Raw genomic sequence first — 14481 nt, 5'->3', positions numbered from 1 at the left:
GTAGCAGGTCCGCCTACCTTGCAGGCGCGGGCGGCGGCTCTGTCCCTCTGCGGGGCACTAGGCTTGTTCTGTCGGTGGTCGCAGTTCTGCCTACTTTGCAGGCGCAGGCAGCGGCACTGCCCCTCTGCAGGCCTCTGGGGCTGTTCTGCCAGTGGGTCGCAGGTCCGCCTACCTTGCAGGCGTGGGGGGGTTGCGGCTCTACCCTTCCTCAGGCCACTGGGCCTGTTCTGTCTGTTGGTTGCAGGTCTGGCCTGTTCTGATGGTGGTCACAGTTCCGTCTACCTTGCCAGCGCGGGGGAGGGGGCGGCTCTGCCTCTCAGCAGGCCGCTGCTCCTCTTCTGCCAGTGGGTCGTAGGCCCACCTACCTTGCAGGAGTGATAAGGATAGAATCTTAAAAGCCACAAGAAAGAGAAATCAGATCACATATAGGGGGAGACCAATTCATATATCAGCAGATTTTTCAACCCAGACCCTCAAAGCCAGGAGATCGTGGAACAACATATACCAAGCTCTGAAAGAAAATGGATGCCAACCAAGAATCTTATATCCAGCAAAACTAAGCTTTAGATTTGATGATGAAATAAAAACCTTCCATGATAAACAAAAGTTAAAAGAAGTTACAACTAGAAAGTCTGTGCTGCAAAACATCCTCAGCAAAATATTCCACAAAGAGGAAATGAAAAACAATGATGAAAACCAGCAGAGGGAGATATTACACTAAGGAATATCTAATCAGAGGAGAAACCAAGTCACGTTAAATACCAAAAATAAACAAAAATGGCTGGGAATACAAATCATGTCTCAATAATAACCCTGTAAGTTAAGGGCCTAAACTCACCAATCAAAAGACATAAACTAGCAGATTGGATTAAAAAAAAAAAAGACTCAACAATATGCTGCCTCCAAGAGACTCATCTCACAGAAAAAGACATCCACAGACTGAAGGTGAAGTGTTGGGAAAAATCATACTGTGGAAGCAAGCAGGAGTTTCCATCCTCATATCAAATAAAGCAGACTTCAAACTAAAGTCAATCAAAAAGGATAAAAAAAGAACACTACATACTGCTCAAGGGAACCATATACCAACAAGACTTAACAATTATAAATATAATATGCCCCAAACAAAGGAGCATCTATGTTCATCAAACTCTTCTCAACTTCAAGAGTCAAACAGACCACAACACAATAATTTGGGATGACTTTAACACACCTCTTCATTACTAGATAGATCTTCCAAACAAAAGCCAAACAAGAAACTATAGAACTCAATAATACAATCAATAACGTAGACTTACCTGACATATAAAATATATTAAATCCTTCAATGAGAGAATACACTTTCTTCTCAGCAGCACATGGGTCCTTCTCTAAAACAGACCATATATTATGCTACAAAGCAACTCTTAACAAGTATAAAAAGTAGAGATACTACTATGCATCATATCAGATCATAATGGAATGAAATTAGAAATCAATGATAAAATAAGAAATAAAATTCACCCCAACATATGGAGACTAAATAATATGCTACTGAATGAACAATGGGTTATAAAAGAAATCAAGGAGGAGATTTTAAAAAATTTAGAGGTGAATGAGAACAAGATACAACATATCGAAATCTCTGGGACACTATGAAAGCAGTTCTAAGAGGAAAGTTCTTTACATGGAATTCATTCCTTAAAAGAAGAAAGAGTCAACAAATAAATGACTTAACATTTACATCTCAAAACTCTATAAAAAGAAGAACAAATAAACACCAAAAGCAGCAGAAGACAGGAAATAATTAAACTCAGACCTGAAATCAATGAAATTAAAACAAAAGAAACAATTGAAAAAATTGACAAAACAAAGAGTTGGATCTTTTAAAAAATAAATAAAATTGATAGACCCTTAGCCATGATAATGAAGAGAAGGAGAGAAAAACTCAAATCACTGATATATGTGATGAAAAAGGAAATATCACAATAGACACTACAGAATTACAGAAGATAATTAGATATTATTTTGAAAACTTGTACTCTAATAAAATAGAAAATATCGAAGGAATCAACAAATTTCTAGAGTCATATAATTTACCCAATTTAAATCAGGATGATATACACAATTTAAACAGATCAATTTCAAGTGACAAAATAGCAGATGCCATCAAAAGTCTACCAACCAAGAAAAACCTAGGACCAGACAGGTACAGAGCCAAGTTCTACAAGACCTTTAAGGTACAACTAATACCAATACTCTCCAATTTATTTCAGGAAATAGAAAAAGAGGCAGCACTTCCAAACTCATTCTATGAGGCCAATATCACTCTGATTCCAAAACCAGGCAAAGACACATCAAAAAAAAGAAAACTTAAGATCAATATCTCTAATGAATATAGATGCAAAAATTCTCAATAAAATTCTGACAAATCCAATACAAAAACATATTTAAAAGACCGTGCACCACAATCAAGTGGGGTTCATCCCAGGGATGCAAGTTTGGTTCAACATATGGAAATCAATAAATGTAGTTCATCACATCAATAGAATTAAAGATAAGAATCATGTGATCATCTCAATAGATGCAGAAAAAGCATTTGACAAAAATACAGCACCCTTTATGTTCAAAACACTAGAAAAACTAGAGATAATAGGAACATATCTCAATATCATAAAGGCTATCTATGCTAAGCCCCAGGCCAACATCATTCAAAATGGAGAAAAATTGGACGCATTCCCTCTAAGCACTGGAACAAGGCAGGGATGCCCTCTTTCACCACTTCTATTTAAGATAGTTCTTGAAACATTGGCCAGAGCAATTAGACAGATGAAAGAAATTAAAGGGATACACATAGGAAAAGAAGAATTGAAATTTCACTATTTGCTGATGATATGATTCTGGAAGGCCCTAAAAGTTCCACCAGAAAACTTAGAGAACTAGAAAATGAATTCAGCAAAGTATCAGGATGTAAAATCAACACCCATAAATCAAAGGCATTTGTGTATATCAGTGACAAATCGTCAGAAAGGGAAATGAGAAAAACTACCCCATTTACAATGGCCTCAAAAAAATACTTGGGAGTCAACTTAACAAAAGAGGTGAAAGATCTATAAAATGAAAATTACAGAATGCTAAAGAAAAAAATCAAAGAAGACCATAGAAGATGGAAAGATCTTACCATGCTCTTAGATATGCAGAATAAATATTATCAAAATTACCATACTTCCAAAGCACTATACAGATTTAATGCAATTCTGATCAAAATTACAATGACATTTCTCATAGAAATAGAAAAAGCAATCATGAAATTCATCTGGAAAAATAAGAGACCTAGAATAGGTAAAGGAATCCTTAGCATGAAGAGTGAAGCAGGTGGCATCACTGTACCAGACCTTAAACTATACTGCAGAGCAATGGTAACAAAAACAGCATGGTATTGGCACTAAAACAGACTGGTAGACCAATGGTAAAGAATAGAAGACACAGAGACTATCCCACAAAACTACAATTATTTTATATTAGGCAAAGGTGCCAATAACATGCATTGGAGAAAAGATAGCCTCTTCAACAAGTGGTGCTAGGAACACTGGAAATCCATATGCAACAAAAAAAGATTAATCCCCTATCTCTGACCAGGCACAAAACTCAACTCAAAATGGATCAAGAGACCCTGTGTCTAATAGAAGAAAATGTAAGCCCTAATCTCCATCATGTGGGATTTGCCCCCAACTTTCTTAATAAGACTCCTGTGGTACAAGAATTAAAATCAAGAATCAGTAAATGGGATGGACTCAAACTAAAAAGTTTCTTCTCTGCAAAAGAAACAATCTATGAGGTGAATAGAGAGCCTACATCTTGGGAGCAAATCTTTACCCCTCACACATCAGATAGAGGAATAATCTCTATGGTATATAAAGAACTCAAAAAGCTAAGCACCAAAAAAACAAATAACTCAATCAATAAATGGGCCAAATACCTGAACAGACACTTCTCAGATGATGATATACAATCAATCAACAAATATATGAAAAAAAATGCTCATCATCACTAGCAATTAGAGAAATGCAAATCAAAACCACTCTAAGATATTATCTCACTCCAGTCAGAATGGCAGCTATTATGAAGACAAACAACAGTAAGTGTTGGCAAAGATGCAGGAAAAAGGTACACTCATACACTGCTGGTGGGACTGCAAATTAGTGCAGCCAATATGGAAAGCAGTATGGAGATTCCTTGGAAATCTGGGAATGGGACCACCATTTGACCCAGCTGTCCCTCTCCTCGGTCTATACCCAAAGGACTTAAAAACATCATACTACAGGGACACAGCCACATCAATGTTTACAGCAGCCCAATTCACAATATCTAAACTGTGGAACCAACCTAGATGTCCTTCAATAGATAAATGGATAAAAAAAAATGTGGCATATATATATCAGTGGACTATTACTGAGCAATAAAAGAAAATAAAATCATGGCATTTGCAGGTAATTGGATGGAGTTAGAGAAAATAATGCTAAGTGAAGTTAGCCAATCCCAAAAAAACAAATGCCAAATGTTTTCTTTGATATAAGAAGGCTGATTCATAGTGGGATGGGGAGAGGGAGCATGGGAAAAATAGACAAACTCTAGATAGGGCAGAGGGTTTGGAGGGGAAAGGAGGGGTCATGGGGTTATTAATGATGGTGGAATGTGATGATCATTATTATCCAAAGTACAGGTATGAAGTCACAAATTGGTGTGAATATACTTTGTATGCAACTGAAGATATGAAAAATTGTGCTCTATATTTGTAACAAGAATTGTAATGCATTCCGCTGTCATATATAAAAAAAATTTTTCCAGAAAAATGCCACCATAAAACATGCAGATGGACTCAGGTTGGATACATTTAAAAAAAAGACAACAATATGTGCTGGTGAGGATGTGAGGAGAAAGCAGCACACTAATACATTGCTAATGGGACTATAAATTGGTACAATCAATGTGGAAAACAGTATGGAGATACCTTGGAAAACTTGGAATGGAACCACAATTTGACCCAGCTATCCCACTTCGCAATTTATACCCAAAGAACCTAAAAACAGCATTCTATTGTAACACAGCCACAGCAATGTTTATAGCAGTACAATTCATAATACCTAAATTGTGGAACTAATCTAGATGCCTTTCAGTAGATGAATGGATAAAGAAAACGTGGTATATATACACAATGGAATATTATTCAGAACTAAAAGAAAATAAAATCATGGCATATGCAGGTAAATGAATGGAACTGGAGAATATTATGCTAAGTGAAGTAAGCTAATCCCAAAAAAAAAAACAAATGCTAAATGTTTTCTCTAATATGAGGATCCTGACCCATATTTGGGATCGGGCGGGGAACATGGGAGGAATAGAGGAAATTTAGATAGGGCAAAGGGGAAGGAGGGGATGAGAGGAGGCAGTGGGAAGGAAAGACAGTGGAATGAGATAGACATCATTATCCCAATTACGTGTATGAAGACATGAATGGTGTGACTCTACTTTGTGTACAACCAGAGACATGAAAAATTGTACTCTATATATGTACTATGGATTGAAATTCATTCTGCTGTCATATATAACAAATTAGAATAAATAAATAAATTTTTAAAAGATAAAAAAGAATTTTAAAATTTTAAAGCTAGAAAAAGTATATTTTTAAACTCTAGCTAGTTGAAGCTAAAATGTTCAGACAATACTAAATTTAAAAAGAAAAAATTACCATGCCATGAAAAATAATATTTAAGCAAAAATATGGAAATAAAACATTAAAATAGCTACTGTGGATGTGTAATGGAGACAGTATTATAGACCAGTTGTCTTCTTTTTTTAATTTACAGGATATTTATTGTAATATAAATTATTATAAGTAGAACTTAGCATTACTCCAAACTGACTTTCTTTTATAGCAGAGAAAGACAAGACATTTAAAATCTCTTTAGGGAAATCAGTGACTTTTTTTAAGTCTACTGTGCAAAAGTGCTTGTAATTGATCTTTGTCATTCAATTCAATGTTGCCTAAATTTATAGACCTCCTTTTTTCAAGGAAATGTAGATAAATGAGGCTCAAGTTAAACTATTGACATTATCTTGGCACCTGTGCACATCAGCACTTTGGGTGTTTGATTAACACATAAACTGGGTTTGGGAAAACTCAGAACTTGGTATAAAAAGTCATCTCCCCTTTTTTCTAATTTCCATGAAAGCATAGAAAGAGCACTGTACTCAGAATTGAGAGGTCTGACATTCTTCAGCCCTGGTTTGTAATGCACTAGTTAGATGGATCACCTGGCCCCTGTGAGCCTAGTTGCTCTTCTTTGTGAGGTAGGAATCCTAGCCTCACTCTTCTCGGGAATGAATACAATGAGGCTTAAGTTTGCTGAGGTTTGCTGAGATTCCTGTGGAATAAGTCAGACAAGGAACGGAAAACATAATTCAGTGTGTTAGAAAATAATAGTAAACATAAAAGTAGAATTGAGTAAAGTGTCCAGGGCTGAAGACAGGAGATTTTAAAGACAGTAGTCCAGGTAGATGTCCCTGGGACCTTTGAGCAAAGACTTGGTGCTACCTGGAGGAAGCACCTCAGGCAAGGGAATAATTCAAGGCAGAGAACTAAAGGTGAATTTGTTGAGAGGAACTGATGAAGAGTGGTTGGATTCTGTGCTTATTTTGAAAAGGAATCTAATAGAACTTAGCTTCAGTGAATGTGGAATATAAAAGATGAGAGGAGTGAAGAATGATATTAAGATGCCATCCCCCAGATGTAGCAAAGACTAAGAATGGAAACTTTTTTTGTTGATAACCCTCACTGTAAACTAATGAAATAGACAACGTCATCTGCATTTGCCTACATGGTTAAGTGATGATCCAAACACATGACTTGTCAGCTCTTGAATCAGGCTTAAGCCAAGGTCTGTCTGACTCCAAAGTCTAAGTACTTAAATGCTACATGTTTCTGCTTTGCAAACTGAAAGCCAGGAGTTTTTCTATTCAGGGCCACATGATCAGAAGACCACAAATGTGCAGGTATCTGAATGCTTTATTAATAGAATTGGTAAATGAATAGGGTTTTCTAATACCAGTCATGTTGTTGAATCAAATGCTCCAAAGGAGACTTGACTCTTGTTTATCATTTTAGCAATAAACCTCCATGGTGCCATTTCACGGTATGACTCTCAGAATTATATGGGAATCATGTTCAGCTTCAGTTATAATAACTAGTGGATCTTGACATGATACAGAAACCATTACATAGGTTTTTTCCCCCATCAGGGTCATCTAGGATGCCTTTTTAAAACACAGATTCCAGATGAATAGTTGCCAGATATTTTCTCCTGTTCTGTAGGTTGTCTCTTCTCTCTGCTGATTGTTTCCTTTCCTGTGCAGAAACCTTGTAGTTTGCTGCATTCCCTTTTCTCTATCTTTGCTTGTGTTTCCTGTGCTTTGGGGACCACATCCAAAAATAATAATAATAATTGCCTATAACCATTGTCTTGAAGTGTTTCCTCTATGCTCTCTTCTAGTAGTGTCAGTGTTGCAGGTCTTATATTTAGATTTTTGATCCATTTTGAATTGATTTTTGTAAAGAATGAGATACAGGGTCAAGTTTCAGTCTTCCACATGTGGATATCAAGTTTTCCAGTCATCATTTAATGAAGAAGTTGTCCTTTCTCCAGTGTATATTTTTGGGGACTGTCAGGAATCAGTTGGCATTAGGTGTGTGGGTTTACTTCTGTAATCTCTATTCAGAAGATTGGTCTAGGTGTCTGCTTATATGCCAGTATCTTACTGTTTGGTGATTATGGCTCTAAAGTATGTCTTGAAAATATTTTATTATAATGCTTTTAGTCTTATTATTTTGTTCTAAGATTAATATGTAGAATATATTATGAAATCAAAAATATTAAAAAATACAATATAAATGGGAAAATTATCTGAATAGATACTTCTCAAAAGAAGAAATTCAAATGGTCAACAAATACATGAAAAAGTTCTCAAATCATAGCCGTCAGGAAAATGCATATCAAAACTTCAGAGAGACCCCATCTCACCCAAGTTAGAATGGCTATTATCAAAAAGACAAAACTTAACAAATGCAAGTCAGAATGTTGAGAAAAAGGAACTCTTACACACTGTGGATGGAAATGTAAATTAGTACAACTATTAAGGAGAACAATATGGATGTTCCTCAGAAAACTAAAAACAGAACTGGGAATGTAGCTCAATGGTAAAGCACTTGCCTGGCATGTGCAAGGTCTGGGTTCAGTCCTCAGTACTGAGGAAAAAAAAAACTAAAAACAAATCTGTCATATGATCCAGCTATCCTACTTCTTTTGATATATCCAAAGGAAATGAAATCAGCATAACAACAAAAAGTGCACACCCATGTTTATACCAGCACCATTTACCATAGTTAAGACATGGAAACAACAGATGAAGAGATAAAATGTACTATATATATTCACAATGGAATATTATTCAGCAATAACTTAAGAATGAAATTGTGTCATTTGCAACAAAATTGATAGAACAAGAAGACATTATTTAAGTGAAATAAGCCAACACAGAGAGACACGTACTATGTGTTCTCTCTCATATGTAGAAGCTTAAAAAAATACAGGCCTAAACAGAATAGTGAGTGCTAGAGGTTAAGAAGGTTCAACAGAGAGCTGGGTGTGGTGGCACACGCCTGTAATCCCAGCAGCTTAGGAGGCTGAGGCAGGAGGATCACAGTTCAAAGATAGCCTCAGCAACAGCGAGGCACTAAGCAACTCTAAGACCCTGTCTCTAAATAAAATACAAAATAGGGCTGGGGTTATAGCTCAGTGGCTGAGTGCCCCTGAGTTCAATCCCTGTTACAAAAAAAAAAAAGAAAGAAAGAAAGAAAAAAAGAAAGTTCAACAGAGAATCAGTAAAGGGAAGCCAGATCTGATTTGTGTACCCTGCATGCATGTGTTGAAATATCACAGTGAACCCTATTAATACATTCAATTAACATGTGGCAATAAAAAATAAAATATTTTTAAAAATTAAAAATAGAGATTCCAAGCCCTACTTATAGAAACAGAATCTCCTAGGGTAAATTCAGGAATCTTCATTTTCACAATTGCTTTTCAGCAGTTGATGCTTCCACCAGCAGACACAGTTAATCAACTAGTTCTTGAGAATTTCTGAAAAACTATAGAGGACAGGTGGTTGGGCCCTATTGTTTTGGATCTGCTAGATACAGTTAAAAAATGTTACTTCTCAAAGTATGACCCCTGAGTACTGCATCGCCTGGGAGATTGTTAGAAATGCACAATCTCAAGTCTCACCCCAGAGCTACTGGATCTGAACCTGAATTTTAATAAGGCCTCTGACTGCTTTGTAGGCATTCTGAAGTTCAAAAAGCATTTAAAGATATTTAACCATAATAAATCCTAAGTGGACCCAACCCTGGGGTCAGGTGGACTGTGGATGGCTCACTGTTTGTGAGACAGTTAACATTTACAGCTATGTTGGTACTAGACTGGGTGCTTTACAAACATTATCCTACTTGACCTTCTCACAGCCCTTCAAGGTGGATATAAAACAACCCAGATGCCCATTGGTGAGGAATTAACAAGGAAAATGTGTAATCTATAAACAGTGCAATATTTGTCAGTCCCCTAAAGAATAAAAACCTTCTTTGTAGCAAAATTGGTAGAACTGGAAAACATGAGGTGAAGAAAAAAAATCAGACACAGACAAATACAACATGTTCTCTCTTATATGTAGATGCTTTAAAAAGTCAATCTGAATGTAGAATAGTGATTAATAGAGGTTAGGAAGGAGGGATAGCAAGGATAAAGGAACATCAGATAACAGGTACCAAATTACAGTTAAGAGAAGTAATAAGTTCTAGTATTCTATAACATGGTGGGATGACTATAGTTCTATAATATATTCTATAATATATTTTTATTAGAGCTTAATGGTTATACGAGATAGTTGGGTTCATCTCAACAAACTCATACATGCATGAAAATAGATTTCGGTTCATGAGCCACCCCTTCCCCTCCCCCTTTCCCCTTCTGTCCACCCCTCCTCCTCTTCTCCTTCCTCTACTATACTAGACTTCCTTTTGCTCATCTATTAATTTGTATTTGAATGGTTCTTAATGTAATCTTAAACTTACCTTTCCTTTTCCGTTTCCTTTATTTAACTCTAGCTTCACATATGAAAGAAAACATTTGACCTTTGAGTTTCTGAGTTTGACTAATTCTACTCGGCGTGATATCCTCCATTTCCATCCATTTGCCAGCAAATACCATAATTTCACTCTTTTTAATGGCTGAGTAGAACACCACTATGTGTGTGTGTATTTACACAATGTAAATATATATCTCATTATATTTATATATTATATATGTCAGAATAATATATATTACATATATCAGAATATATATATCCCACTATATACATCACTATACACACACACACACACACACACACACATATATGTAATATCACAATTTCTTAATCCATTTGTCTATTGGTAGGCATTTGAGTCGATTCCATAATTTAGCTCTTCTGAATTATGCTGCTATAAACATTGATGTGACTAAGTTGCTGTAGTTTTAGATCTTTGGGGCATATAACAAGAAATGGAAGAGCTGGGTCATATGGTAGTTTCATCCCTAATTTTCTTAGGACTCTCCAAACTGCTTTTCAGAGTGGTTGTACCAGTCTGCACTCCCACCAACAATGTTCAAGTGTTCCTTTCTCCCCACAACCTTGCCAGCATTTATTTTTGTTTGTTTTCTTGACCCTTGTCATTCTGAAAAGAATGAGATGAAATTTTGTGTAGTTTTGATTTTCATTTCCCTGATTGCTAGAGATGTTGGACATTTTCTCATGTATTTATTGACCTTTTGTGTTTCTTGTATTGAGAAGTTTCTGTTCAGTTCTTTTGCCCATTTATTGATTAGGCTATTCGTTTTTTGGTGCTAAGTATATTCTGGATATTAATCCCCTATTGGAGGAGTAGCTGGCAAAGATTTTCTTCCAACCCAACAGCTTTCTCTTCACACTTTTAAAACCATTTTCTTAGCTGTGCAGAAGCTTTTTAGTTTAATGCCACCCCACTTATTGATTCTTGGTTTTATTTCTTGTGCTTTGGGGGTCTTGTTAAGGAAGGTGGTTCTAGCACCTATATGATGGAGTGTAGACCCTATGTTTTCTTCCAGCAGTGGTAGGGTTTATAGTCTTATTCCTAAGTCTTTGATCCATTTCAATATGAGTTTTGTGCAGGGTGAACGAGAGGGATCTACTTTCATTCATCTACATGTAATTATCCAGTTTTCCCAGCACCACTTGTTTAAAAGGCTATCTTTTCTCTTTAGATATATTTTTGGAATCTTTGTCAAATACCAAACAACTATCGGTTTGTGGATTTGTCTGTGTCTTCTCTTCTACTCTGTTAGTCTTCATGTCTATTTTGATGCCAGTATCATCCTAGTTTTGGTACTACAGCCCTGTAGTATAATTTCAGATCAGGTATTGATGCCTCCTGCTTTACTTTTCTTGTTTAGTATTGCTTTGATTATTCTGGGTCTCTTATTCTTCCAAGTTGATTTAAGAATTGTTTTTTTTTTTTCTTCTGTGAAGAATGTCATTAGTATTTTGATTGGGATTACATTGAATCTGTATATTGCTTTTGGTAGTATGACCATCTTGACAATATTAATTCTGTCTAAGAACGTGGATGTCTTTCCACCTTCTAAGATCTTCAATTTCTTTCTTTGGTGTTCTATAATTTTATTGTAGATTTCTTTTACCTAATTAATTTAATTAATTAAATTAATTTCCAAGCTTTTTTGTTTTTGTTAGGTTATTGTGAATGGACTGGTTTTCCTGATTTCTTCCTCAATTGAATCACTGTTGAAGTATGGGGAAAGTATTGATTTATGGGCATTGATCTTATGTCCTATTACTTTGCTAAATTAATTGATAAGCTCTGAAATCTTCTGGTGGAGTTTTTTGGATCTTCTAGATATATGATGATATCATCAACAAATAGAGGTAGCTCGACTTCTTCTTTGCCTATTTGCATCCCTTTGATTTCCTTTTCTTGCCTGATTGCTCTGGATGAGGTTTCAAGGACTATATTGAATAGAAATGGTGAGAGTAGACAGCTCTAACTTGTTTCTGAAATTAGTTGAAATGCTTTTTAGTTTTTCTCCATTGGTATGAAGTTGGTGTTGGGTTTGTCATAAATGGTCTTTACAATATGGAGGTGGGTTCCATTAATCCCTACCTTCTTCAGGATTTTTAACATGAATCCATGTTGGATTTTATCAAAGGCCTTTTCTGAATCTATTGAGATGATAATGTGATTTTTATTCTTAATTCTAATTGATGAATCACATTTATTGATTTGCACTAGTCATGGTATGTTACCTTCTTGATGTTTTTTGGGTTCGGGGGGACTTGGGGGGTTGTTTGTTGGTTGGCTTGTTTTATTTTATACTAAGGATTGAATTCAGGGGTACTAGACCACTGAGTCACATCCCCAGCCCTATTTTGTATTTTATTTAAAGGCAAAGTCTCACTGAGTTGCTTAGTGCCTCACCATTACTAATGCTGGCTTTGAACTCTGGATCCTCTTCCCTCAGCCTCTGAGCTGCTGGGCTTACAGGCATACACCACTGCCCCTAGCTCTTGATGTGTTTTTTTAATGCAGTTTGCTAATATTTTATTTAGAATTTTTGCATCTATGTTCATCAGGGATATTGATCTATAGTTTTCTTTCCTTGATGCATCTTTGTCTGGTTTTAGTATCAGGATTATATTAGCTTCATAAAAAGTATTTGGGAGGTCAGGTATGGTGGTGCACACCTATAATCCCAGTGGCTGGGTAGCCTAAGGCAGGAGGATCAAGAGTTCAAAGCCAGCCTCAGCCAAAGCAAGGCATTAAGCAACTCAGCAAGACCCTGTCTCTAAATAAAATATAAAATAGGGCTGGGGATGTGGCTCTGTGATAGAGTGCCCCTGAGTTTTAATCTCTAGTACCCCAAAAGAAAAAGTATTTGGGTATGTTCCCTCTCTTTCAATTCATCAGGGGTTTTGTTTTTTGAAGATTTTAATTGCTATTTCAATTTCATTACTTGTTATGGATCTTTTTAATATTTCTGTACCTTCCTGGCTCAATTTTGGGAAGTCAGTTATGTCTAAAAATTTGTCCATGACTTCCAGATTTTCTAGTTTGTTGGAGTATAAATTTTCCAGATAGGATTTGATAATCCTCTGGATTTCAGAAGTCTGTGGTGATATCTCCTTTTTATATCTCTGATGCTATTGATTTGCTTCTTCTCATTCTTTCTTTTTTTCTTGCTTAGTTTGGTTAAGGATTTGTCAATTTTATGTATCTTTTCAAAGAACCAAATCTTTATTACATTGTGAATTTTTTATTTGTTTCAATTTCATTGATTTTAGCTCTGATATTAATTATTTCCTCTCTTCTACTGGTTTGGGAGTTAGATTGTTCTTCTTTTTCTAAGGCCATGAGGTGGAACATGAGCTTATTTATTCGGGATTTCTCTAATTATTTAATGTAGGCACTCAGCACTATAAATTTGCTTCTTAGAACTGCTTCCATACTGTCCCATAGATTTTGATATGTTGTGTCTTTGTTCTCAGTAATTCATGAGAATTTCTTGATATCTGTTCTTATTTACCCTTTGATCTATTCTTCATTTAAGAGTATTGTTCAATCGCCCTGAGTTCATGTGGTTTCTATTATTTTTCCTGCTATTGATTTCTAGTTTAATTTCATTATGATCTGATAGGATACATGAGATTATATCATTTTTTGAGATTTGCTTTGTGGCCTAGAATATGATATATTTTGGAAAAAAGTTCCATGCACAGCTGAGAAGAAAATAGTTTGTTATTTGAGAGTGAAATATTCTGTAGATGTCCATTTCAATTATGGTGCTATGTAGATTGGAAACATCTTTATTGGTTTTCTTGTTTTGATGATCTGTCTATTGGTGAAAATTTTGGGAAGTCAGTTGTGTCTAAATTTCCTATTTAAATCCTCCAGTATTCATGCATTGGGGTCTATGTGGAATTTAATTCCAAGGAGTATTTTTTTTCATGTAATTGGGTGTATTGACATCTGGGGCATAAATGTTCACTATGGTTATATCTTCTTGTTGGAGTACTCCCTTTAATAGGATGTAATGTCCCTCTTTGTCTCTTCTGACTTAATTTTTGCTTAAAATATACTTTGTCAGATATGAGAATATCTACTCCTGCTTGTTTTCTTGGACCGTATAGCTGGAATATTTTTTGTCAGATATGAGAATATCTACTCCTGCTTGTTTTCTTGGACCGTATAGCTGGAATATTTCTTTTACTTTAGGTCTGTGGGGGTCTTTGCCTATAAGATGGGTCTCTTATAAATATATAGGAGAAAAACATATAGTTGGATTTTGTTTTTTGATACATCTTATA

The sequence above is a fragment of the Marmota marmota genome, unplaced genomic scaffold (assembly GCF_001458135.2).
Source record: "Marmota marmota marmota unplaced genomic scaffold, marMar, whole genome shotgun sequence".
Lineage (NCBI taxonomy): Eukaryota > Metazoa > Chordata > Mammalia > Rodentia > Sciuridae > Marmota > Marmota marmota.
Note: the sequence above shows the minus strand (reverse complement) of the source record.